Genomic DNA, 27744 nt, shown 5'->3' with positions numbered 1-27744 from the left:
ATCTACAGCACACACCTTGTATCACACCTCTTGTACACACATTGTATCACACCTGCTGTAAACACACATTGTATCACATCTACAGTACACAGATTGTATCACACATACTATAAGCACACGTTGTATCACACCTATTGCAAACACACATTGTATCACACCTACTGTACACACATTATATCACATCTACTATAAACACATTGTATCATAACTACTGTATGCACAATTTACCACACCTACTCTAAACACATATAGTATCACACCAACTGTAAGCACACATTGTATCACACCTAGTGTAAACGCACATTGTATCAGACCAAATGTAAACTCACATTGTGTCACAACTACTGTACTCATACATTGTATCACACCTACTGTAAACACACATTGTATCACAACATCTAAAAACACATTGTATCACAACTATGGTACCCACACATTGTATCACAAATACTGTACATGCACATTGTATCCCAACTACTGTACACACATTGTATCATGCCTACTGCAAACACACATTGTATCACACCTACTTTAAAGCCACATTGTATAACACCAATTGTACAGACACATTATATGAAACCTACTGGAAGCACACATTGGATCACACCTACTGTGAACACATATTATATCACACGTACTGTAAACAAACATTGTCACTCCTACTGTACACACACATTGTATCACAACTACTGTAAACACACATTGTATCACAACTACTGTAAACACACATTGTGTCACAACTACTGTAAGCACACATTATATCACAACGACTACACACACATTTTATCACAACTACTGTAAACACACATTGTGTCACAATTACTATAAACACACCTTATATCACAACTACTGTAAACACAAATTGTATCACAACCAGTGCACATACATATTATATCACACCTAGTGTACACACATTGACTCACACCTACAGTAAACACACATTGTATCACAGCTGCTATACACAAATTGTATCACACATTCTTTATACTCACATTGCATCACACTTGTTGTGCATGCACATAGTAACACTCCTACTGTACTCAGACATTGTAGGGCACCTACAGCACACACCTTATATCACACCTCTTGTACACACATTGTATCACACCTACATTAAACACACATTGTATCACAACTACTCTAAACACACATTGAGTCACACCTACTGTAAACACACATTATATCACAACTACTGTACACTCCCATTGTATCACATCTACTGTAAACACATATTGTGTCACAACTACTCTAAACACACATTGTATCACACCTACTGTACGCACACATTTTATCACACATACAGCACACACGTTGTATCATACCTACTGTAAACACACGTTGTATCACACCTAATGTAGACACATATTGTATCAAAAGTATTGTAAACACACATAGTATCAAACCTACTGTAAACACACGTTGTATCACAACTACTGTACACACACATTGTATCACACCTACTGTTGTGTCTGTGTGTTGATAGAGACACTGAAGACAGGAGTTGGTTTGATAGGTGTTTACTAAACAAAGTTTGGAGGGGAACTAATGGATACAACACAATATACAGGCTTATATAGCCCGAGTGGCCATTATCGGCATTACAGTACACATGGGGCTCTTAAAGGCACATACACTACAATTCCTCCCCTTTTAGCTAACCAGTACATAATATTTTAAGTAATTATTAATTACATGTTATAAGAAAAATAATATGCACATTGCTGCAGTTAATTAATTATAAGTCAGTCTCTCTGGAGGCTTCCTGACTCGGTCCGGATAATGCCTCGGTGGTGTAGTAGTTTCTGGTGGTGTAGTAGGTTCTTTTGGCAAGGCTGATTCGGCTTGAATGCCAGTGTTGGGTTCATCGGGTTCCAGTATCACCGGATCGGAGGTAGATATGGATATCGCTACTTCATCGTTAGGCATATAGAGTTGTGGTGTAGGTTGTCCCTTTTCGGATGACTCTATGATTTGGTCAGCATGGCGCCTTATTATGCTTTCTCCGATGTCCACGGTATACATCAGCGGTCCTAGTCGTGTGCAGATAGTTCCAGGCTGCCATTTCTCAGTACAGTAGTCCCGGGCCAAAACTTGTTGACCTATCTGGAAGGTTCTAGTTGGCCTTTCATTCATGCCTTGAAATTGCCGGTTCTCCACGTCCCTTCTGATGTTGGGCTTGATCAAATCCAGCCGGCATCTTAGGCTTCTATTGAAGAACATTATGGCGGGAGTTTGGTTTGTAACCATATGTGTTGCATTCCTGTATGCGAACAAGAAGTTATCCACCTTGTGCTGAAGTTTTATGTCTTCATTACCCATGGCCTTTATGGCCTTCTTGAAGGTCTGGACAAACCTTTCAGCCAATCCATTGGTGGCGGGATGGTATGGGACGGACGTGTAGTGCTTAACCCCATTGTTTTTTAAGAACTTCCTGAATTCTTCAGACACAAATTGCGGTCCATTATCAGAACAGATCTGTTCCGGCAGCCCATTCCTGGCAAATATGATCCTTAATACTGTGATGGTTTTTTCCGTGGTGGTGGAGAACATCTTTATTACCTCCGGCCACTTGGAGTGTGCATCAACCGCGATTAAGAACATTGAGTCCATAAATGGACCAGCAAAGTCGATGTGTACCCTTTGCCAGGGGGATGAGGGAGTTTCCCATGGATGTAGAGGGGCTTGGGGTGGAGCGTTTTGGACCTTCTGGCATCCTAGGCAGCTCTTGGTCATTTCTTCTATGTCTCCATCGATACCTGGCCACCATACAAATGCTCTGGCTAGGTTCTTCATTTTCACTCCACCCAGATGCCCCTCGTGAAGCTCCTTTAGAATTTTATCCTGGATTTTGGGTGGAATCACCACTCTGGATCCACACATTAAAGTTCCTCAGCATACTGACAGCTGTTCTCATCTTTGCGAGAATGCTGGCAACAGTGGTTCGCCATGTGCTGGCCATCCCTTCACCGTTAAGTCGTAGACTCGTGAGAGAGTCGGGTCATTTCTCGTTTCCTTTTCAATGGCAGAATTTGTTACTGGTAGACATTCCACTATGGTTGAGTGGAACATCTCCACTGGGTCTACTGTAGGTGCCTCTTTTACCGTTGGCAACGGTAGGTGCGATAAACCGTCAGCATTCCCATGCTGTTTTGATCCTTTGTATTTATGTTGTATTGGTGTGCCCCTAGAAAAAGGGACCACCTCTGTAGCCTTTGCGCTGTCATAATGGGAACACCCTTTTTAGGGTTGAATATGGAGATGAGGGGTTGATAGTCAGTCAACAAGGTAAATTTTTGTCCGTGTAGGTAATGGTTGAATTTCTTCACTCCCCATACCAGGCTGAGTGCTTCCCTGTCGATTTGGGCATAGTTACGCTCAGCTGAGTTTAATGAGCGTGACGCAAAAGCTATCGGCCGTTCCGAGCCATCAGGGAATTTATGCGATAATACTGCTCCTATGCCATAAGGGGATGCATTGCACGCTAGTCTGATTGGCAGTGATGGGTTGCAATGAGCCAAAACTTCTTTGGACGTGATTAAGTCTTTGCATTTATGGAAGGCACGTTTACAGTCTTCGCTCCATTTCCAAATTACTCCTGTTTGTAGCAATTCATTAAGAGGGTGTAGAAGAGTTGATAAGTTCGGTAAAAATTTATGATAGTAATTTATTAATCCCAGGAACGACCTTAATTGTGAAACATTTTCAGGTGCTGGGGCTTTTATGACCGCTTCAATTTTTTCAGGTGACTTATGCAACCCTTCCTTATTAATTATGTGGCCACAATATGATATTTGATTTTGGAAAAATTCGCACTTGGGGCGATTTGCTCGTAGGCCCCGTTCTCTCAGCCTAGTGAGCACCTGCTCCAAATTGGCAAGGTGCTCGTTGTCATTTTCTCCTGTTACAAGGATGTCGTCTAGGTAGCATTGAGTCCCCAGAATCCCTTGGAGGACTTGCTCCATAGCTCTTTGCCAGATAGCTGGAGCGGATGCTGCTCCGAAAACCAGTCGATTGTACTGGTACAGACCTTTGTGTGTATTTATCGTGAGATTATTTTTTTAGAGGCCTCTTCAACCTCCATCTGTAGATATGCCTGTGCCAAGTCAATTTTGGTGAAACGTTTCCCTCCGGATAGTGAGGCGAAAATATCTTCTATCCTCGGAAGAGGATACTGTACCATGAGAAGGACCGGGTTTACAGTCACCTTGAAGTCTCCACAGATGCGAATTTTTCTCTGTTTTTCAGATTTATCATTATTCAATGCTTTCTTCATGACTGGAACGATGGGTGTTGCCCACTCGCTCCAATCTATTTTGGATAATACGCCTGCATTTTCCAAATTCTCCAGCTCTGCCTCGACTGCTGGACGAATTGCGTATGGCACCGGTCTTGCTTTAAAAAACTTGGGAATTGCTGCATCTTCCACTTTTATTGAGGTGGTGATGCCTTTCAAGGTTCCTAGTTTCTCTTGAAACACTTCTTTGGCGTTGGCCAAGATGTCTTTTAATCGTTCAGGTATGACGTCATCATCATTTTCTTTCTTACTAGTCACCGTCAGTGCCTGAATGGAGTGCCAGTCTAAACGTATTTTCCTGATCCATTCATGTCCCAACATGGTGGCATAGTGGTTAGCACTGTTGCCTCACAGCGCCAGAGACCCGGGTTCAAATCCAGCCTTGGGTGACTGTCTGTGTGGAGTTTGCACATTCTCCCCGTGGTTGCGTGGGTTTCCTCCGGGTGCTCCGGTTTCCTCCCACAGTCCAAAGATGTGCGGGTTAGGTTGATTGGCCATGATAAAAAAAATTGGCCCTTAGTGTTAGGGGGGATTAAATACATGGGGATAGGGCTTGGGTGGGATGGCTGTCGCTGTAGGGGCCGGGTGCTAGGGTTTGGATGATCAGCCATGATCTCGTTGAATGGCGGAGCAGGCTCAAAGGACCGAATGCCCTACTCCTGCTCCTAGTTTCTATGTTAACAGCGGTGGGCCAAAATCTTGTAGAATGTATAAATACAACTTTTGTATTTCCTTGCCGTTGTATACAACAGGCACCCTTATTTTTCCTTTGGGGTATACTTTCTGCCCCGTATATGTTTTCAAGATAATGGATGTGTCTTTTAAAGGTATATGCGGAAATAGCCGCTCGTAATCCTGTCGATTTATGACGGTCAGAGCTGATCCTGTATCTAGCTCCATTTTAACTGGGGGCCCTGCTATCGTGAGGGTAACCCAAATAGTCTGGTAATCATCTTTGGCAAGTACATTATGTAATTTGAGACAGCTTAGTCTCTTGTTTTCGGAGTCGCTATCGCTCTTCTGTTCTTCGGAGCTACTGTCCGTCATCATTTGTACCTTTCTGTACTTTTCTTTATTGATTTTTTTTTTCCTGTCTGTGGATTTATTTTGTCCAGATCGGCATACCCGTGCAATGTGTCCAATCTTTCCGCATTGCCTGCATGCTTTGTCCTTGAACCAGCAGTCTCTCTGGTCATGGGTGGATCTGCCGCAGCGATAACATCTCTCGAAACCCTGTGTCATTTCATGGGTGCCGAAGTCCTGTGTCTTTTGTTTTATCTCTGCAGCTCCTCTTGCGGCTGCTTCGTATGATACAGCCATACGGAAAGCCTTGTCCAGTGTTAAATCCTTTTCAGAAAGCAGCCTTTCCTGTGTTCCTTCACTTAAGAGACCGCAGACGAATTTGTCTCGAAGATAATCTGTTAGTCCTGCCCCGAATTGGCAGTGTTTTGATAGCTTTCTTAATTTGGTGAGGTAATCAGCGTTACTTTCATTCTTGTGTTGATTTCTCTTGAAGAATTTGAATCGTTCCGCTATCAGCAGCGGTGTTGGGTTTAAGTGCTCCTGTCGGGTATCAACAATTTCTTTAAAATTCTTGTCCTTTGGTTTGGCTGGAGTGATTACATTTCGTAACAGCCCGTATGTCTTTGCGCCCATTAGATTTAGCAGTACTGAAGCTTTTTTTTCATCTTCTATTCCATTTGCAGTGCAATATACCTCCACTCTTTCCACATATGTGGTCCAATCCTCTATCTCGTTATCAAAAGCATCAATATTGCCAGACTTAGGCATCTTAGAAAAGATATGGCGCTTCCCGCGCTTTCCCGCCGCTGCTGCCGATGAAAACACTGTTTCCCGCGGTTTCCGTTCTTTTTTTATTTATTTATTTACAGTTGGAGACTCGTTCCCGCCGGACTTTCTCTCTGGTTCTGAACGCCGACCTGCTTGCAGCGCCGGCCGTCTCCTGAGTGCTCCCTCCCCGTCTGTTACTGCTTGCCTCCGATTTCGCTGCTTGGCCCAGCTGTAGAGCCAGCCGCTGGAGCCCCAGCCTGACGCCCAGGAAGGATTAGCGCAGTACCTGCCAGTAGCTTGGCCAGCTGGTGAAACCACAGCTTCTTTCACTTTCTTGATTCTTCTGGACGCCAGAGGAATCGATGTCCTTGAGGTGCTGCTGAATTGCAGGTAAGTCCGTTTCCACTTCGTCACCACTGTTGTGTCTGCGTGTTGATAGAGACACTGAAGACAGGAGTTGGTTTGATAGGTGTTTACTAAACAAAGTCTGGAGGGGAGCTAACGGATACAACACAATATACAGGCTTATATAGCCCGAGTGGCCATTACCGGCATTACAGTACACATGGGGCTCTTAAAGGCACATACACTACACCTACTGTAAACACATTGGGGTGGATTTTCCCGAACCTGTCGGGATGAAGGCGGAACTTCCCCTTTGGGTTTATGACCCGCCTACTTCAATGTCTGGTGAATCCGCGCGATTTTCCCTTGATTGACCTTGTTGAGCCCGCCCAGCAGGCTCAGCAGGTCAATTAAGGGCCACCCGGCAACAGGTGACGTCACAGACTGCAATTTCATCTGTCAAGCTGTTTGAAGCTGTGAAACATTGACAGTCTGAGTTCTACCATGAGTCCTTCTGCACAGACTCAGTTAGAACTCTCACCGGTACTCAAAGCTGAAGGCTGTCACTTTTCACAGATCGCAGCCTTTCAGCTTTAAGTACCGGCTGAGTGATGCGCTCCCGTCGGCTGCAGGAAGAAAGGCTGTTAAGGTAAGTACAGGTAAGTAAAAGTTCTTTACACACTTTAGACACACCAAACACACTTACCTTCACACTCATGCACCCATCACTCACCTGAGCACCGATATCGCGACCCCTCCAACTCCTTCAACCCGACGGCCCACCTGCTCTAACCTGGCGTGTTTTGGAGCCTTCGGGAAACCCACACGAAACCCCTCAAAATAGGGATTAGGATAAAAACTGCCTGTTAACTACCTGTTAACAGGCAGTTAATTGGCACTAATCCCTTCCCGCCTGGTTTCGGCGGGTCCCAGTGCGGGGCAGGTACCCGCCACCCCTGAAACTTACGTGGGGCGGGGTTTTGGGTGGGATGGTGTCGGGACCCCCAAATTCAGGATTTCCCCCCCACACGCCTGAAACCCCAACTGAAGGGTCCACGGAAATCTAGCCCATTGTATCACAGTTATTGTGAACACACATTGTATCACATCTACTATAAACATACTTTGCATCACACCTACTGTAAAGACATATTGTATCACACCTACTGCAAACACACATTGTATCACACCTACTGGAAACACATATTGTATCACAACTCTGGTACACACACACTATATCACAACTACATTAAACAAACATTGTATCACACCTACTGTAAACACACATTGTATCTCAACTACTGTAAACATACATTGTATCACTACTACTGCAGACACACATTGTATCACAACTACTGTAAACACAAACATTTTATCACAACTACAGTAATCACATTGTATCACACCTACTGTACACAGACATTGTATCACAACTACTGTAAACACACATTTTATCAAAACTACTGTACACACGTTATATCACAACTACTGTAAACACACATTGAATTACAACTACGCTAAACACACATTGTCTCACATCTACCGTAAACACACATTATATCATAACTACTATATACACACACATAGTATCAAACCTATTGTAAACACACATTGTATCAAACCTACTGTACACACACATTGTATCACAACTACTGTAAAGACACATTTTATCACAACTACTGTACACATATTATATCACAACTACTGTACACACACATTGTATCACCCCTACTATAAACACATTGCGTCACAGTTACTGTAAACACACATTGTGTCACACCTACTGTAAATACACATTGTAGCACAACTATTGTAAACACACATTATTTCACAACTACTGTACACACATATTGTACAACTACTGTAAACACTAATTGCGTAACACCTACTGTAAACACACATTATTTCACAACTTCTGTACTCACACATTGTATCACACCCACTGTAAACACACATTTTGTCACAACTATTGTAAACACCTTATATCACAACTACTGTACACACATATTGTATCACAACGACTATAAACACTAATTGTATCACACCTACTGTATGCACACATTTCATCACACATACTGCACACTCACATTGTATCACACCTACAGTAAACACACGTTGTATCACACCTACTGTAGACACACATTGTGTCACAACTACTGGAAGCACACATTGTGTCACAACTACTGTAAACACACATTGTATCACAACTGTTGTAAACACTCATTATATCACAACTACTGTATACACACATTATATCACAGCTACTGTAAACAAACATTGTGTCACACCTACTATAAACACACATTGTATCACAACTACTGTACACACACATTGTATCACACATACTGCAAACACACATTGCATCACAAATATTTTAAACACATTGGCCTAGAAATTCAGTTGCTTGCGCCAGCCGGTAGCGCCTTAGGAGGAGGAGATGTTGGGCACTAGGCGGCTAGCGGCCGGGCGCAGCGCGATCTGCGCCTCTCCCCAACTTCACTCACGATTTAGCGGAAGTCTTTGCGCGCGCTCAGCTGCGCGCGCAGGTCCTGACGTCATTTCCTCGTGCAACGCCCTTTGTGCGCCCCAAACCGGAAATTCAGTCGCAACGCCCTATTGTGCGCCTGGCACCCCTAGCGACTGGTAGAGGGGAACGGTTCTCAGTTGATGCGGGGCGCGGGGGGCGCAAATTAAAGGGCACACCTCCTGCAGTAGAAAAGGCTGCCATTTCGCAGCACTCCTTCTTTTTGAGAGACGGATCTTTGCAGAGAGACAAAGGTAGAGAGCTTTCTGCTTTGGCTCAACACTCGGACAGATACTTGTGGCTTCAGGCCACAGCTTTCCACTTGTCTTTGCCTTCAGTGTCATATCATTGTTTGCAAACATATAATGGGGGCTGCAATGGGTGCAAACGCTGGCCTTCTCCATTGCATCCAAAGGGCTCACAGACGCCGTGAGAGAGTGGTAGTCCTGGCTAGACGGAGAGGGGGCAACAGGCGTCGGGAAAGGAGGCCTTACCCACCCAGGGTATACCGCCAGCAGTTCTCCTATCTGAACATGTCTGACGAGCAGTGTGTTCGGAGGCTGTGGTTCCGAAGGGCGGTGGTCACTGAGATCTGCAACCTGCTTGGCGGTGATCTGCAGCCACATCTGAGGAGCAGGACGTCTCTGTCAGTGGCAGTGAAGGTGACGGTGGCTCTCAAATTCTATGCCACCGGCTCCTTCCAATCCGCTACTGGGGACATTTCCAACATCTCCCAGTTCGCCGTGCATTGCCGCACCCGCCAGGTGACCAATGCCTTTTCAAAAGGAGACGTTAGTTCATCTCCTTCTCCATGGCCCTTGTCAAGCAGCAACAGTGTGCAATGGGCTTTGCAGCATTCGCAGGCTTCCCTATGGTGCAGGGCGTCATTGACTGCACGCATGTGGCTTTGCGGGCACCTCTGGAGAATGCCGAGGATTACCGCAACCAGAAGGGCTACCATTCCCTCAACGTTCAGCTGGTGTGTGACCACAGGCAGCTCATCCTAGCTGTCAATGCCCGCTTTCCAGGCAGCAGCCATGATGCCTTCATCCTGCGCCAGACTTCTGTGGCAAACATGTTCCGGCCCAGCCTCACCCACGAGGATGGCTTCTCGGGGGCAAAGGCTATCCTTTGTGTACCTGGCTGATGACCCCGCTCCGTGTGCCCAGCACCCCTGCTGAAGAGGGATACAACGACAGCCATCCAGCGACCAGGAACATCATTGAGCAAACAATCGGCGTCCTGAAGCAACTGTTCCGCTGTCTGAATCGTTCCAGTGGAGCCCTACAATATTCGCCGGAGCGAGTCTCCCATTTCGTGGTCATGTGCTGAATGCTGCACAACCTGGCTATCCGCCGGACTCAGCCACTGCCACCAGAGATTGGCGGACCACCTGAGGAGGAGGAGGAGGAGGAGGAGGACCAGCACAGGAGGGAGGCAGAAAGTGCAAGGGCCGCCCGTCGGCGGCTTATTGAACGTCGGTTCTAGGCCCCCTCTCAGGGAATGGCTTGTGCCAATGTCACCAGATGAATGTAGCCACTCCACAAGCCCTCAGCCGAGCAGGGCAACCAGGACTTGCAAAAAAAAGCATGCACAGTGCGATTTAAGAACATTTATTTATTGGAAACCTCTGCCCTTCCCACATTACAAACTAATGGAGAGAAGCCCCCTCCAAAAACACAAAGCGAACAGTCTCGGCCTTACAAAACAAAGAAAGACACCAGTCTCGGCCTTACAAAACAAAGAAAGACACCAGTCTCGGCCTTACAAAAAAAAGAAAGACACCAGTCTCGGCCTTACAAAACAAAGAAAGACACCAGTCTCGGCCTTACAAAACAAAGAAAGACACCAGTCTCGGCCTTACAAAACAAAGAAAGACACCAGTCTCGGCCTTACAAAACCACAACTACACCAGTCTCGGCCTTTCAACAAACACAAAGCATTTGGCCAGACCTTCTACTTTTTGCCCTGCGAGGGCGATGCCTTTCGCATCCGTGACTGGCCCCTGCCCACCCTGCAGCTCCTCCTCAATGGGACCCCAGTGGCTGCAGCAAGGCTGGGGGAAGGCTGCTGAGGGTCAGATGGCGAGACGCCAGATGCCCTTGGGGGTCGGCCTGCACCAGCTCTGGCCCTGGAGGGTTCGGCTGCTGACTGCTCCAACTCTGCTTGGGCGGCAGCAGTCTGTCCAGCGGCTCGTGGCAGCTGCAATGGCGGAGTGGCAGTGTCGGCTGCAGGAATGGTGCCAACCTGACAGATCGCAGGTGCTCCCTGGTCGCCTGAGACATTGGCACTCGCACGGGCCAGCACTGCAGCATGCGCAGCAAACAGCTGAAGAACAGGCTGCTGGGCTGCTGCTGCACGGCGAGTGCCCTGGCGATGCCTGGCCGATCCAGCGAAGGTGGCAGCAGTTAGTGCCCATGTGGCCCTGGTCTGTGTCCGCATGACACCAGCCAGTGAATGAATGGCATGACTGAGCACTTGGCTAGAAGCCGCCTGTGCTGCCGCGAAGTCCTGCAGACTCCTGGCCTGTGCTGCACTGAATTGTTCCAGACTCCTGGCCTGTGCTGCACTGAATTGTTGCAGACTCCTGGCCTGTGCTGCTCCAAATTCCTGCACACTCATTGACAGAGATTCAATGGAGTCAGGCATCCTTGCCACTGCAGCCATGAGCTCAGTGTGCCTGCGCTCAGACTGGACGGCCATTTCCTCCAGGAGCTGCACCTCCTCTGCGCTCACCATCGCAGGACTGGAGGCCGCACTCACCCTCTGGGGAGAAGTCCGCCGAGCTTCCCCACCCCTCCCGCATTGCTGCAGGCCGCTGGGCCCCGGAGCTTCACTCTCCTCCGACCCTTCCCCCCGGCTCCCCTCCAGGGAAGACGTGCCCCCTTCATCGCCATGGGCTGGCGCGGCTGAGGGTGGCACTGATGGGCCGCCTTCCTCTTCCTCCTCCTCGAATTCGGAATCGCTGACAGTGGCAGCTTGAGGGCCCGCCTCCTCACCTGGCGATTCACCATCTGAAAGCAGGGAGGCACAAGAGTTGCTTTAGAGTGAGGACAGGGCGGCAGCGAGGGAGGCATGAGTGCTGCCATGCACTGCATTGGTCGGACAGTGGCAAAGGATGCTGATCTGAGGCGCAAGTGGAAAGAGAGAGGTCAAAAAGGTGATGCCCTTACCATTGGTGCCCAGAACACGGTCGGCATCTCCACTGGCGACGGGGCCAATCAGCCGTCCTGCCATAATGCGCTCCACATGCTGGTCGAGGTCGGAGAGCTCTTTGACGTCAGGACGGCCTCCCCCGGTCTCACGTTGCTTCCTCCAGTTGTGCGCCACCTTGGCCTGCAAGAGAAAGGACGGCCTCTAAGTACAGTGTGAAGCCCTGATCTTGTCTGCACTGCCTCCCATGGTGGACTGGCCCTGACAGTGTGAAGCCCTGATCTTGTCTGCACTGCCTCTCATGGTGAACTGGCCCTGACAGTGTGAAGCCCTGATCTTGTCTGCACTGCCTCCCATGGTGGACTGGCCCTGACAGTGTGAAGCCCTGATCTTGTCTGCACTGCCTCCCATGGTGGACTGGCCCTGACAGTGTGAAGCCCTGATCTTGGCTGTACTGCCTCCCATGGTCGAATAGCTTGTACAGTGTGTAAAGTGCTGAATGTGCAAGTGGTTTTCATGACAGTCCCATAGTTGCTGGATGAGGGCTGGCCCTTAGGGCTTTCAGGTCCCTTTGCCCATAAACTGAGGTGCACATGCAGGGATGAGGAGGACACTGGAAAGGGTACTCACCCTGACAACTCGAGTGAGGTCATTGAACTTTTTCCGGCATTGCACAGGAGTCCTGGCAACCATGCTGTTGGAAGTCACCCTGTTTGAGACCTCCCTCCAGGCTTTCTGGTAGGAGCTGGGCAGCAGCCTCCTGCCACCTTCTGGGAACAGAACATGGCGCCTGCGCTCCACTCCGCCAACCAGCACCCTCAGGTCACCCTCGCTGAAGCGCTGCGCTCTCTCCCTGGCCTTCTCCATAGCCCTGGGCGTTGCACAGATGAAGCAGAAGTGGTCAGGCCTAGCTTGAGGGCTGCAGTGTGCAGGGCGTGACAGGCAAACAAATCCACCCTCCCCCTTTAAGAGCTGACCGGCGCCAGAGTGTCTGCCGTCAATCAACAACTCTACGCACCTGCGCTGCGCCCAGCCTCGGGGGTATCACTCAGGACCGCCGGCTTAGCGCCTAAAGATAGTCGTGCATCGCCTGTTTTAGCGCAGCAGCAACCTCTTGGGGCGATGCAACTGAATATCGGCGAAGGTGGCGCAAACTTGCGCCGGGCGCAAACTTTAGCGGCCGCCTGACTTTAGCGCCCCGAACGTGGCTATACTGAATTTCTAGGCCATTGTATCACTCCTACTGTACGCACACATTTTATCACGCATACTGCACACTCACATTGTATCACACCTACAGTAAACACACATTGTATGACAAATACTGTACACACACAATGTATCACACCTACTGTGAAAACATTGTATCACAGTTACTGTAAATACACATTGTATCACACCTACACTACACACACATTGTATCATACCTACTGTAAACATATTGGCCTAGAAATTCAGTTGTTTGCGCCAGCCGCTAGCGCCTTAGGAGGAGGAGATGTGGGGCGCTAGGCGGCTAGCGGCCGGGCGCAGCGCGATCTGCGCCTCTCCCCAACTTCAGTAAAGATTTAGCGGTGGCGCAAAGCCTTTGCGCGTGCTCAGCTGCGCGCGCAGATCCTGACGTCATTTCATCGTGCAACGCCCTTTGTGCGCCCTGAACCGGAAATTCAGTGGCGCCACCCTCCTTTGCGCCTGGCGCCCCCAGCGACTGGTAGAGGGGAACGGTTCCCAGTCGCTGCGGGGCGCGGGGGGTGCTATTTAAAGGGGACTCCTCCTGCAGTATAAGTGGCAGCCATTTTGTGCCAATCCCTCTGTGTGAGAGACGGATATTTGGAGGGAGACAAAGGCAGAGAACTTTCTGCTTTGTCACAGCGCTTGCACAGGTACTTGTGGCTTCAGTCCAGAGCTTTGCACTTGGATTTCACTTTCAGTGCCATAACCTTGAGTCGCCACGTGTAATGGGGGCTGCAATGGGTGGAAACGTTGGCTTTCTGCATTGCATTCAAAGGGCTCAGAGACGCCGTGAGAGAGTGCCAGTCATGGCCAGACGGAGATTGGCCAACAGGCGTCGGCACAGGAGGCCTTACCCACCCAGGGTATACCGCCAGCAGTTCTCATATCTCAACATGTCTGAGGAGCAGTGTGTTCGGAGGATGTGATTCAGAAGGGAGGTGGTCACTGAGATCTGCCACCTGCTTCGCAGAGATCTGCAGCCACAGCTGAGGAACAGGACATCTCTGTCAGTGGCAGTGAAGGTGATGGTGGCTCTCAACTTCGATGCCACTGGCTCCTTCCAATCCACTACTGGGGACATTGCCAACATCTCCCAGTTCACGGTACATTGCTGCATCCGCCAGGTGAACAATGCCCTTTTCAGAAGGAGACATCAGTACATCTCCTTCTCCATGACCCTGGACAAGCAGCAAGAGCGTGCAATTGGCTTTGGAAGAATAGCGGGCTTCCCCATGGTTGAGGGCGTAGAACCGATGAACCAGCAATGGTCAGGCCTTGCTTCAGGGCTGCAGTGTGCAGGGCATGGCAGCCAAACAAGTCGACCCTTCCCCTTTAAGAGCTGACCGGCGCCAGCGTGTCTGCCTTCATTGAGCAACTCGCCGCACATGCGCTGCGCCCGCCTTCGGTGTTAGCGCCCCGGATCGCCGGATTAGCGCCTAATGATAGTCGTGCATCGCCTGCTTTAGCGCAGCAGCAACCTCTTGGGGTGATGCCACTGAATATCGGCGAAGGTGGCGCGAAGTTGCGCCGGGCGCAAACTTTAGCGGCCGCCCAGCTGTAGTGCCCCAAATGTGGCTATACTGAATTTCTAGGCCATTGTACCAATCTACTGTAAACATATTGTATCACTCCTACTGTACACACATTTTATCACACCTACTGTAAACATACATTGTATCACACCTACTGTAAACAGTCATTGTATCACACCTACTGTAAACAGTCATTGTATCACAGCTATGACACAAACATTGTATCACACCTGCTTTAAACAAACATTGCATCACACTTACTGTCCACACACCTTGTATTACACCTACTGTACACACATTGTATCACACCTACTGTAAATACACATTGTATCACAACTACACTACACACACATTGTATCACACCTACTGTAAACATATTGTATCACTCCTACTGTACACATTGTATCACAACTACTGCATGCACATTACATCACACCTTCTCAAAACACATATTGTATCACATCTTCTGTACACACAAATTGTAAAATATGGTGTAATTGCACATTGTATCAGACCTAAAGTAAACTCTCATTGTGTCACAACTACTGTACTCAGACATCGTATCTCACCTACTGTAAAAACATTTTATCACAACTACTGTACACACATATCACAACTACTGTATACACACATTGTATCATAACTACAGTAAACACACATTGTATCACACCTACTCTAAACACACATTGTCTCACATCTACTGTAAACACATGTTATATCATAACGACTGTACACACACATTGTACCACAACTACTGCAAACACACATTGTGTCACAACTACTGTAAACACATATTGTATCACACCAAATGTAAACACACATTGTATCACAACTACTGTACATACACATTGTATCACACCTAATCTAAATAAACATTGTGTCACAACTACTGCTTATAAGCATTGTCTGACACCTACTGTAAGCACACATTGTATCACAACTACTGCAAACACACATTGTGTCACAACTACTGTAAACACATATTATATCACAACTACTGTACACACATTTTATCACAACTACTGTAAACAAACATTATATCACAACTGCTGTACACACACACTGTATCACACCTAATGTAAACACACATTGTGTCACAAGCACTGTAAACACACATTCTTTCACACCTAATTTAAACACACATTGTCACACCTACTGTAAACACACATTGTATCACAGCTACTATACACATATTGTATCACACCTACTTTAAACACACATTGCCTCACACTTACAGTGCACTCACAATGTAATACTCCTACTGTACTCACACTTTTTATCACACCAACAGCAAACACCTTGTATCACACCTACTGTACACACATTGTATCACACCTAATGTAAACATACATTGCATCACACCTACACTCCACACACATTGTATCACACCTACTGTAAAGACATTGTATCAAACCTACTGTAAACATATTGTATCACACCTACTGTACACACATTGCATCACACATACAGTACACACATTGTATCACACCCATTGCAAACACACATTGTATCACACCTACTGTACACACGTTGTATCACAGCTACTCTAAACAAATATAATATCACACCTACTGTACGCACACATTGTATCACACCTAGTGTAAACGCACATTATAACAGACCAAATGTAAACTCACATTGTGTCATACCTATTGTACTCACACATTGTATCACACCTACTGTAAACACACATTGTATCACAACATCTATAAACACACATTCTATCACAACTACGGTACCCACACATTGTATCACAAATACTGTACATGCACATTTTTTCCCAACTACTGTACACACATTATATCATGCCTACTGTAAACACACATTGTATCACAACTACCCTAAACACACATTGTATCACACCTACTTTAAAGCCACATTGTATAACACCTATTGTACAGACACAATGGGACAGTAATTCAGGTCGGGGGCTTGCCGCGCGTGCAAGCCCCCGATGTGCACTTACCTGGCGCGCCGACATCTGAAATCTGGCCCGCAGTGGATTTCCTGTCAGTGGCCAGGTTCTGATCTCGGCGCGCTGTGCTAACCTGACCCAGTGGCGTAGTTAGTGCGATGTGCCGGCTGGGATCAGGTGAGGACTGTTCAGCCAATCAGGGGAGGGGAAACTTCATTCATAAGTTTGATAGTAAAGACTGTCAAACTCAGGAAAAGTACTGCACCCCAAAACACTACTTAAACTTTAAATATAATTTTAAAAAGCATCCCAATAATTAAATTAACTATGAATAACTTTAAAAAACTATTTTAAACAATTAATCACATTTTTGAAAAAAATAAATTTTTAAAAAATAGGGTCTAAAACTAAACTTACCTTACTGTAGATTCTTTAAAAATAATAAACCTGTGGAAAAAAAATTTCTAAATTGTACTAAAAGACCACTTACCTGTAAAACTAAGTACTTACGTGTGGCTTTTCAATGCGTAAAAACCGGAGGCCTTTGCACACGCGCAAATCTGTAAAAATACAGGAAATACAAGTCGCACGCGCTGCCCGATACCGCGCATGCATTCAGCCTCTTAACCCCTTGGGTCAGAGGACAGGAAATGCCGGTTTTCAGTGCATGCTGAAAACCGGCAATTGCTCCTGGCACACGCGTGAGTAGCCCATCCTTACTCACGCGTTGTGACAGGAATTACTGGGCCATTGCATCAAACCTACTGGAAGCACACACTGGATCACACCAACTGTAAACACATATTATATCACACCTACTTTAAATACACATTTTATCACACATACTGTAAACAAACACTGTCACTCCTACTGTACATACACATTGTATCACAACTACTCTAAACACACATTGTATCACAACTACAGTAAACACACATTGTGTCACAATTACTGTAAGCACACATTGTATCACAACTACAGTAAACACACATTGTGTCACAACTACTGTAAGCACACATTGTGTCACAACTACTGTAAGCACACTTTGTATCACAACTACAGTAAACACACATTATATCACAATGCCTGTACACACACATTTTATCACAACTACGGTAAACACACATTGTGTCACAATTACTATAAACACACATTATATCACAACTACTGTAAACACAAATTGTATCACAACCAGTGCACATACATATTATATCACACCTAGTGTACGCACATTGACTCACACCTACTGTAAACACACATTGTATCACAACCAGTGCACATACATATTATATCACACCTAGTGTACGCACATTGAATCACAACTACTGTAAACACACATTGTATCACAGCTACTATACACAAATTGTATCACACCTTCTTCATACTCACATTGCATCACACTTATTGTGCATGCACATAGTAACACTCCTACTGTAGTCAGGCATTCTAGTACACCTACAGAACACACCTTGTATCACACCTCTTGTACACGCATTGTATCACACCTACTGTAAACAAACATTGTCACACCTACTGCACACACATCATATCATACTTGCTGTAAACACACATTGTATCTCACTGACAGTAAACACATTTTATCACACCTACTGTACAAGTTGTATCACATCTGCTGTAAGCACACATTTTATCAAACATACTGTACACTCACATTGTATCACACCTACATTAAATACAAATTGTATCACGCCTACTGTAGACACACATTGTATCACAAATACTGTAAACACACATAGTATCAAACCTACTGTAAACACACATTGTATCACACCTACTGTAAATACACATTGTATCACAACTACTCTAAACACACATTCTATCACAACTACTGTAAACACACATTGTGTCACACCTACTGTAAACACACATTATATCACAACTACTGTACACTCCCATTGTGTCATACCTACTGTAAACACACATTGTGTCACAACTATTGTAAACAATCATTGTATCACACCTACTGTACGCACACATTTTATCACACATACTGCACACACACATTGTATCATATCTACAGTAAACACACATTGTAACACACCTAATGTAGACACACATTGTATCACAACTATTCTAAACACACATAGTATCAAAGCTACTCTAAACACACATTGTATCACAGCTACTGTAAACACACTTTGCATCACACCTACTGTAAAGACACATTGTATCACACCTACTGTAAACACATATTGTATCACAACTCCGGTACACACACATTATATCACAACTACATTAAACAAACATTGTATCACACCTACTGTAAACACACATTGTATCTCAACTACTGTACACAGACATTGTATCACAACTATTGTAAACATACATGTTATCACGTCAACTGCACACACACATTGTATCACAACTACTGTAAACACAAACATTTTAGCACAACTACAGTAAACACACCTTGTCTCACACCTCCCATACACAGACATTGTATCACAACTAATCTAAACACACATTTTATCACAACTACTGTACACACATTATATCGCAACTACTGTAAACACACATTGAATTACAACTATGCTAAACACACATTGTCTCACATCTACTGTAAGCACACATTTTATCACAACTACTCTACTCACATTATATCACAACTACTGTACACACACATTGTATCACACCTACTATAAACACATTGGGGGAAAAATTCAGTTGGTTGCGCCACCCATTAGCGCCAAAAGCGGTCGAGAAGTGGGGCGCTAACCAACTAGCGCCCGGGCGCAGCGAACCCTGCGCCTCTTCCCAAATTGAGCGGACATTTAGCGCCGGTGCTAAACCGAAGCACCTGCTCACCGACGCACGCAGATCATGATGTCATTCCAGAGTGCAACGCCCTTGGGGCGCCCTGGTCCAGAAATTCAGTGGCGCCCCCTGCCTTACCGCCTGGCCGTTATGCTGTCTGAAAGGGACTAGGGGAGCGCTATTTAAAGGGGAACACCTCCTGCCTTTTTTTGAAGGTGACATTTTGCACCATACATTGTGAGAGAGAGAGACAGACTTCTGGAGAGATTCTACACTGTGTGAAGGAGTTTTGCAGGTTGGTTTTGATTTGCCCTTCCTTGCATCGAATTAGAGGAGACTGTGGGGTCTGCACTCTGTGATCTTTCCCTGGTTCTCTCCATTGTACTTTCCAGCAGATTAGATGTACAGGTCTCTCCAGGCTGAGATTCAGGCCAAGATTCAAGGCTGCAATGAGCAGGATGTGGATGGAGAGCAAGGCAAGATCAACCCTCCCCTTTAAGAAAAAAACAGAAAATGCAGGAGAAACTCAGCAGGTCAAGCAGCATCTGTGAAGAGAGAAACAGATTTAACGTTTCAGGTCGATGACCATTCATCAGAACTCCCCTTTAAGAATTGGATGGTGCCAGTGTGTCTGTGTTCCATTGCTGACTGAAATCACATGAGCTTCGCCAGCACTGTGAGGTAGCGCCTCGCTCCGCTGGGTTAGCACCTTAAGACTGCCGTGCAGCACCTGATTTAGCGCCGCAATCACCCTCAGGGGCGCAGGTACCCAATTTCGCAGGGAGCGGCGATACTTTGTGACTGGCGCTAAACTTTGCGCACCGCCAATACTAGCGCCCCAAACGGGGCGATACCGAATTTCACCCCCATTGTGTCACAGTTACTGTAAACACACATTCTATCACACCTACTTTAAACACACATTGTATCACTCCTACTGTAAATACACATTGTAGCACAACTACTCTAAACACACATTGTATCACACCTACTGTAAACACACATTGTGTCACAACTGCTGTAAACACACATTGTATCACAACTATTGTAAACACACATTATATCACAACTACTGTACACACATATTGTATCACAACTACTGTAAACACTAAGGGGGAGAAATTCGGTATCGCCCCATTTGGGGCGCTAGTATTGGCGGTGCGCAAAGTTTAGCGCCAGGCGCAATTTATCGCCACCTCGAGCGATATTGGGTTGCAGAGCCTCTGAAGGTGATTGCAGCGCTAAATCAGGCGCTGCACGATAGTCTTAAGGTGTTAACCCGGCGGCGCGATGCAATTTCTCCACGGGCGGGCGCAGCGCAGGTGCTGTCAATTATTGATTTCACCCAGACATGCTGGCGCCGGCCAGCTCTTAAAGGGGCGGATCGATTATCATCTGCAGCCACACTCTGTGCCTTGTAGGCCTCAAAATCGGCGGCAACCTACCTGTGGCGGGCAAAACTTCAACCACATGGAGAGGGCCAGGGAGAGAGCGCAGCGCTTCAGCGAAAGGGCATTGGATACTCTGGTTGATGCGGTGGAGTGCCGGCGATCTGTGCTGTACCCGGAGAATGGCAGGAGGCCTCAACACACCAAATACCGCAGAGCTTGGAGGGAGGTTTCCCAAAGAGTCACCTCCAGCAGCATGGTTCCGAGGACTCCTGTGCAATGCAGGAAGAAGTTCAACGACCTCACTCGGGTCGTCAGGGTGAGTGCCTTTTTCAGAATCATCTTCATCCCTCCATCTGCACCTCACTTTATGGCCAGAGGGTGTGCAAAGCCCCAATGGCCAGCTGTCATCCAGCACCCATGGCCCTTTCTGGAAACACACACGCACATTCAGCTCAGTGCATAATGTAAGGGCTATTCTACCATGGGAGGCATGTGATACCAGATCAGGGCAGCATGTTTCATCACACCCCGTCCTTTCTCTTGCAGGCCAAGCTGGCGAGTAACCGCAGGCAACAGCTTCGGACCGGAGGAGGCTGGCCTCACCTGCAGACCCTTACAGACCTAGAGGAGCGAGTCCACCAGATCGTCGGACGCCAGATGAGTGGCCCCGCCACCTCTGGAGATGCCGACCCCATTGTGGACAGCGATGGTAAAGTCATCACCTTTTTGACCTCTCTCCTTCCACTTGTTCCCCACACCAGCATGCTTTTTCACTCTCAACCCAATTCAGAGCATTGCAGCACTCATGCATCCCTTGCTGCCACCCTGTCCTTTCGCTAAAGCCACTCTTGAACCTCCCTGCTTTCAGATGCTGCATCACCAGCTCGGGAGGCGGGCCCTCAAGCTGCCACTGCGACTGACTCCGGAGGCGACAAGGAGGAGGAAGCCGGACCATCTGTTCAACCCTCAGGCGAGCCAGCCCATCTTCAGACTGGGGAGACTCCTTCCCTGGAGGGGAGCGGGGGGGAATGCTCTGAGGAGGATCCAGCTCCAGGACCCAGCGGCCTGCAGCAACGCGAGGGGGGTAGGGAAGCTCGAGGGCCATCTCCCCGGAAGGCGAGTCGGGCCGCGAGTGCTGCTGCACAGACCGCAGAAGAAGTGCGTGCCCTCGCTGAAATGAGTGCCCAGGCTGGGCTGAGGCACACTGAGCTCATGGCTGCAGTGGGAAGGATGCCCGAATCCATTGAGACACTGGCAAGGAGTGTCCAAGACTTCGGCGCAGCACAGGCAAGGAGTGTGCAGGACTTCAGCGCAGCACAGGCAAGGAGTGTGCAGGACTTCGGCACAGCACTGGCAAGGATTGTCCAGGGCTTCAGCGAAGCAATGGCACCTGCCACGCAAGTGCTGAGTGCTGCCACGCAGTCACTCGCTGGTCTCATGCAGATGCAGATTGAGGCCACGCGAGCACTGACTGCTGCCACCCTCACTGGATTGGGCAGGATTCCCCGGGGCCCTTGCCGCACCACAGCAGGCCAGCAATCTGTGCACCAGCCGATTGCTGCGCATGCTGCGGTGCTGCCCCGTCAGAGTGCCAGTGTGTCGGCCGACCAGGGAGCTGCTGTCCGCTCTCAGGATGACAGCATTCCTGATGCCACCACTGGCACTTCTCCACTGCAGCTGCCACCACCTGTAGGACAGACTGCTTCCGCCCATGCAGAGTTGGAGCAGTCAGCAGCTGGGCCCTCCAGGCCCAGAGCTCGTCTAGGCCGTCCCTCAGGGGCATCTGCGGTTTCGGACAGTCAGCTGGCCTCCCCCAGCCTTGCTGCAGTCACTGGGGTCCCATTACGGAGGAGCTGCAGGGCGGGAAGGGGCCAATGCCGAAAGGGAAGCAGATCACCATTGAGGGGGAAAAAGGAGAATGTGCTGCTGATTCCTGTTATTTGTTTCATTCAAGGCCGAGGATGCTGGTCTGAATGTTAGTTATGTTTTGGACAGTTTCCCGAGTGTGAGAGTCCCTTATGTTTTGGACAGTCTCCCGGGTGTGAGAGTCAACTATGTGGCAGTCTGTTTGTTTTGCTTTTTGTTGCCATTGCTGTGTCATGCGGGAAGGAAGCACATTTTGTTAAATAAACAACTTTCTTTATTCACAATGGCCATGTCTGTTCTTTGCACAAATTTTGCCCTTGACCGGCTTAGGGATAGCAGAACAGTTCCATTCATGTTCTTGGAATGGCAGCAAGCATTCCCTGAGAGGGGCCTAGAAGTGACTTGCTATAAGCCTCTGACGGACGGCTCTTGCAGTTTGTGCCTCCCTCCCGCCTTGGTGCTGCTGCTCCTCCTCCTCCTCCTCCTCCTCTGCTGGTGCTTCAATGTCTGGTGGCATTGGCTGGGCCCTGAGGATTGCCAGGTTATGCAGCATGCAACACACAACCACGAAGTGGGAGACTCGTTCAGGTGAGTACTGAAGGGCTCCTCCGGAATCGTCCAGACAGCGGAACCGTTGATTCAGCACGCCGATTGTGTGCTCAATGATGTTCCTGGTTGCTTGATGGCTCTCATTGTAATGTTCTTCAGCAGGGGTGCTGGGCGAACGGAGCGGGGTCATCAGCCAGGGGCACAGAGGATAGCCCTTGTCCCCGAGAAGCCAGCCTCCTGGGTGAGCCGGGGCCTCGAAAAGGTCTGCCACAGAAGCCTGGCGCAGGACGAAGGCGTCGTGGCTGCTGCCTGGAAAGTGGGCATTCACAGCGAGTATCAGCTGTCGGTGGTCACAGACCACCTGCACATTCAAAGAATGGAGGCCCTTTCAGTTGCGGAAATCCTCCGCATTCTCTAGAGGCGCCCGCAAAGCCACATGCATGCAGTCAATGGCGCCCTGCACCATGGGGAAGCCCGCTGTCCTTGCGAAGCCCTCTGCGCGCTCTCGCTGCTTGTCCGGGGTCATCGGGAAAGAGATGTACTGCCATCTCCTTTTAAAGAGGGCATTATTCACTTGGCGGATACAGCAATGCACCGCGAACTGTGAGATGTTGGCAATGTCCCCAGTAGTGGCCTGAAAGGAGCTGCTTGCATAGAAGTTTAGAGCCACAGTGATCCTCACAGCCACCGACAGAGATGTCCTACATCTTAGTTGAGGCTGCAGATCTGGCTGAAGCAGGTGGCAGAGCTCAGTGGCCACCTCCTTACTGAAGCGCAGCCTTCAGAAACACTGCTTCTCCGACATGTTGATATATGAAAACTGCTGGCGGAAAACCCTGGCAGCGTAAGGTCTCGTGTGGCGATGTCTGTAGGCCCTCCTCCACCTGGCCATGCTTGCCACTCTATCCCTGCGTCTCTGTGCCCTGTCAATATGATTGAGAAGCACGACGTTCCCATCCAATGCAGCCCCCATAGTAAGTGCGCACTGAAAGTTATGTCGTTTGAGAAGCTCACCAACTGCAAAGTGATGTTCAGAAGGCTAAAGTTCCTCTGCCAGCACTGGCTCAGTGCAGAAATGGCTCACTGTGTGCAGCTGAGCAACTCTCTCTCTCTCTCAAAGAAGCTGTGGTCCAAAAATGGCTGCCACTAATAAACCAGAACAGTCCCCTTTAAAGAGCGCCCCCCGAGCCCGACAGTGACTGGGAAACATTCCAGGTAACCTGTCCTTGTTAGCGCCAGGCAGAACGGAGGGAAGCGCCACTGAATTTCCAGTCCGGGCTGCCCGAAAGGCGTTGGACACTGAAATGACGTCATGATCTGCGTGTGCCGGTGAGCGGGCGCTATGGTTTAGCGCCAGTGCTAAATGTCCGCTCAATATGGGAAGAGGCGCAGGGTTCGCTGCGCCCGGGCGCTAGTTGGTTAGCGCCCCACTTCTCGACCTCTTTAGGTGCTAATGGGTGGCGCAACCAACCGAATTTTTCCCCCTAATTGTGTAACACCTACTGTAAACACACATTATATCACAACTTCTGTACTCACACATTGTATCACACCTACTGTAAACACACATTGTGTCACAACTATTGTAAACACATTATATCACAACTACTGTACACACATATTGTATCACAACTACTGTAAACACTAATTGTATCACACCTACTGAATGCACACATTTCATCACACATACTGCACACTCACATTGTATCACACCTACAGTAAACACACGTTGTATCACATCTAATGTAGACACACATTGTATCACAACTATTGTAAACAAACATAGTATCAAACCTGCTGTAAACACATATTTTATCATACCTACTGTAAACCCATTGTATCCAAGGAGAGGACATATAAATTGGCCAGAAAAAGCAATAATCCTGAGGATTGGGAGCAGTTTAGGATTCAACAAAGGAGGACAAAGGGATTAATTAAGAAAGGGAAAATAGAATATGAGAGTAAGCTTTCAGGGAACATAAAAACTGACTGTAATAGCTTTTATAGATATGTGAAGAGAAAAAGATTGATGAAGTCAAGCATAGGTCCCTTGCAGTCAGAATCAGGGGAATTTATAATGGGGAACAAAGAAATGGCAGACCAACTAAATACATATTTTGGTTCTGTCTTCACAAAGGAGGACACAAATAACCTCCCTGTAAACACACATTGTATCACACCTACTGTAAACACACATTATGTCACAACTACTGTAAACACACATTTTATCACAACTATAGTAAACACACATTATATCACAACTACTGTACACACATATTGTATCACAACTACTGTAAACATTAATTGTGTAACACCTACTGTAAACAAACATTATATCACAACTTCTGTACTCACACATTGTATCACACCTACTGTAAACACACATTGCGTCACAACTATTGTACACACATTACATCACAACTACTGTACACACATATTGTATCACAACCACTGCAAACACTAATTGTATCACACCTACTGTTAGATCCGTGTGTTAATGAAGACATGGAATGCAGGAGTTGATTTAACAAGTGTTTACTGAACAAAGTCTGGAGGTGAACTAACTACACAAGACGCTACACAGGCTTATATACCTGAGTGGTCACTACTGGTACTACAGTATACAGGGGCTTCAAAAACATAGTTCCTCTTAAAGGTACATACACTATAATTCCTCCCCTTTTAGATAAATAGTACATAACATTTTAAGTAATCATTAAATAACATTTTTACAAGAACAATAATCTACACATTTGCTGAAGTTAATCAATTACAAATTCAGTCTCTCTGGAGGCTTCCTGACTCGGTCCGGATAACGCCTCGGTGGTGTCGTAGGTTTTGGTGGTGTAGTAGGTTCTTTTGGCAAGGTCAATTCGGCTTCAATGCCAGTGTCGGGTTCATCTGGTTCCAGTATCACTGGATCGGAGGTAGATACTATGGGTATCTCTGCTTCATCACTAGGCGTATAGAGTTGTGGTGTAGGTTGTCCTTTTTCGGATGACTCTATGATCTGGTCAGCATGGTGCCTTATTATGCTTTCTCCAATGTCCACGGTAGACATCAGCAGTCCTAGTCGTGTGCAAATAGTACCAGGCTGCCATTTCTCGGTACGGTAGTCCCGGGCCAAAACTGGTTGACCTATCTGGAAGGTTCTAGTTGGCCTTTCATTCATGCTTTGAAATTGCCGGTTCTCTATGTCCCTTCTGACGTTTGGCTTGACCAAATCCAGCCGGCAACTTAGTCTTCTATTGAAAAACATCATGGCGGGGGTTTGGTTTGTAACCACATGTGTTACATTCCTGTACGCAAACAAGAAGTTATCCACCTTATGTTGCAGATTTATGTCTTCATTACCCATGGCCTTTATGGCCTTCCTGAAGGTCTGGACAAACCTTTCAGCTATTCCATTGGTGGCGGGATGGTATGGGGCGGACGTGTAGTGCTTAACCCCATTGTTTTTTAAGAACTTCCTGAATTCTTCAGATACAAATTGCGGTCCATTATCAGAACAGATCTGTTCAGGCAGCCCATTCCTGGCGAATATGGTCCTTAATACTGTGATGGTTTTATTCCGTGGTGGTGGAGAACATCTTTATTACCTCCGGCCACTTGGAGTGTGCATCAACCGCGATTAAGAACATTGAGTCCATAAATGGACCAGCAAAGTCGATATGTACCCTTTGCCATGGAGATGAGGGCCACTCCCATGGATGTAGAGGGGCTTGTGGTGGGGCGTTTTGGACCTTCTGGCATCCTAGACAGCTCTTTGTCATTTCTTCGATGTCTCCATCGATATCTGGCCACCACACAAACGCTCTGGCTAGGTTCTTCATTTTCACTCCACCCAGATGCCCCTCGTGAAACTCCTTTAGCACTTTATCCTTGAGTTTGGGTGGAATCACCACTCTGGATCCACACATCAAGGTTCCTCGGCACACTGACAGCTGTTCTCTTCTTTGCGAGAATGCTGGCAACAGTGGTTCGCCATGTGCTGACCATCCCTTCACCGTTAAATCGTAGACTCGTGAGAGAGTCGGGTCATTTCTCGTTTCCTTATAAATGGTAGAATTTGTCACCGGTAGACATTCCACTATGGTCGAGTGGAACATCTCCACTGGGTCTACTGTAGGCGCCTCTTCTACCGTTGGCAACGGTAGGCGCGATAACCCGTCAGCATTTTCCCATGCTGTTTTGTGCCTTTGTATTCTATGTCATATTGGTGTGCCCCTAGGAAAAGGGACCACCTCTGCAGCCTTTGTGCTGTCATAATGGGAACGCCCTTTTTAGGGTTGAATATGGAGACGAGGGGTTGATGGTCAGTCAACAAGGTAAATTTTTGTTCGTGTAGGTAATGGTTGAATTTCTTCACCCCCCACACC

This window comes from Somniosus microcephalus, chromosome 1 (genome assembly GCF_052327205.1).
Source record: "Somniosus microcephalus isolate GS21.2 chromosome 1, FLI_Smic_1.0, whole genome shotgun sequence".
In the NCBI taxonomy this organism is placed as follows: Eukaryota; Metazoa; Chordata; class Chondrichthyes; order Squaliformes; family Somniosidae; genus Somniosus; species Somniosus microcephalus.
The sequence above is the reverse complement of the archived record's forward strand: the minus strand, read 5'-3'. Positions refer to the sequence as shown.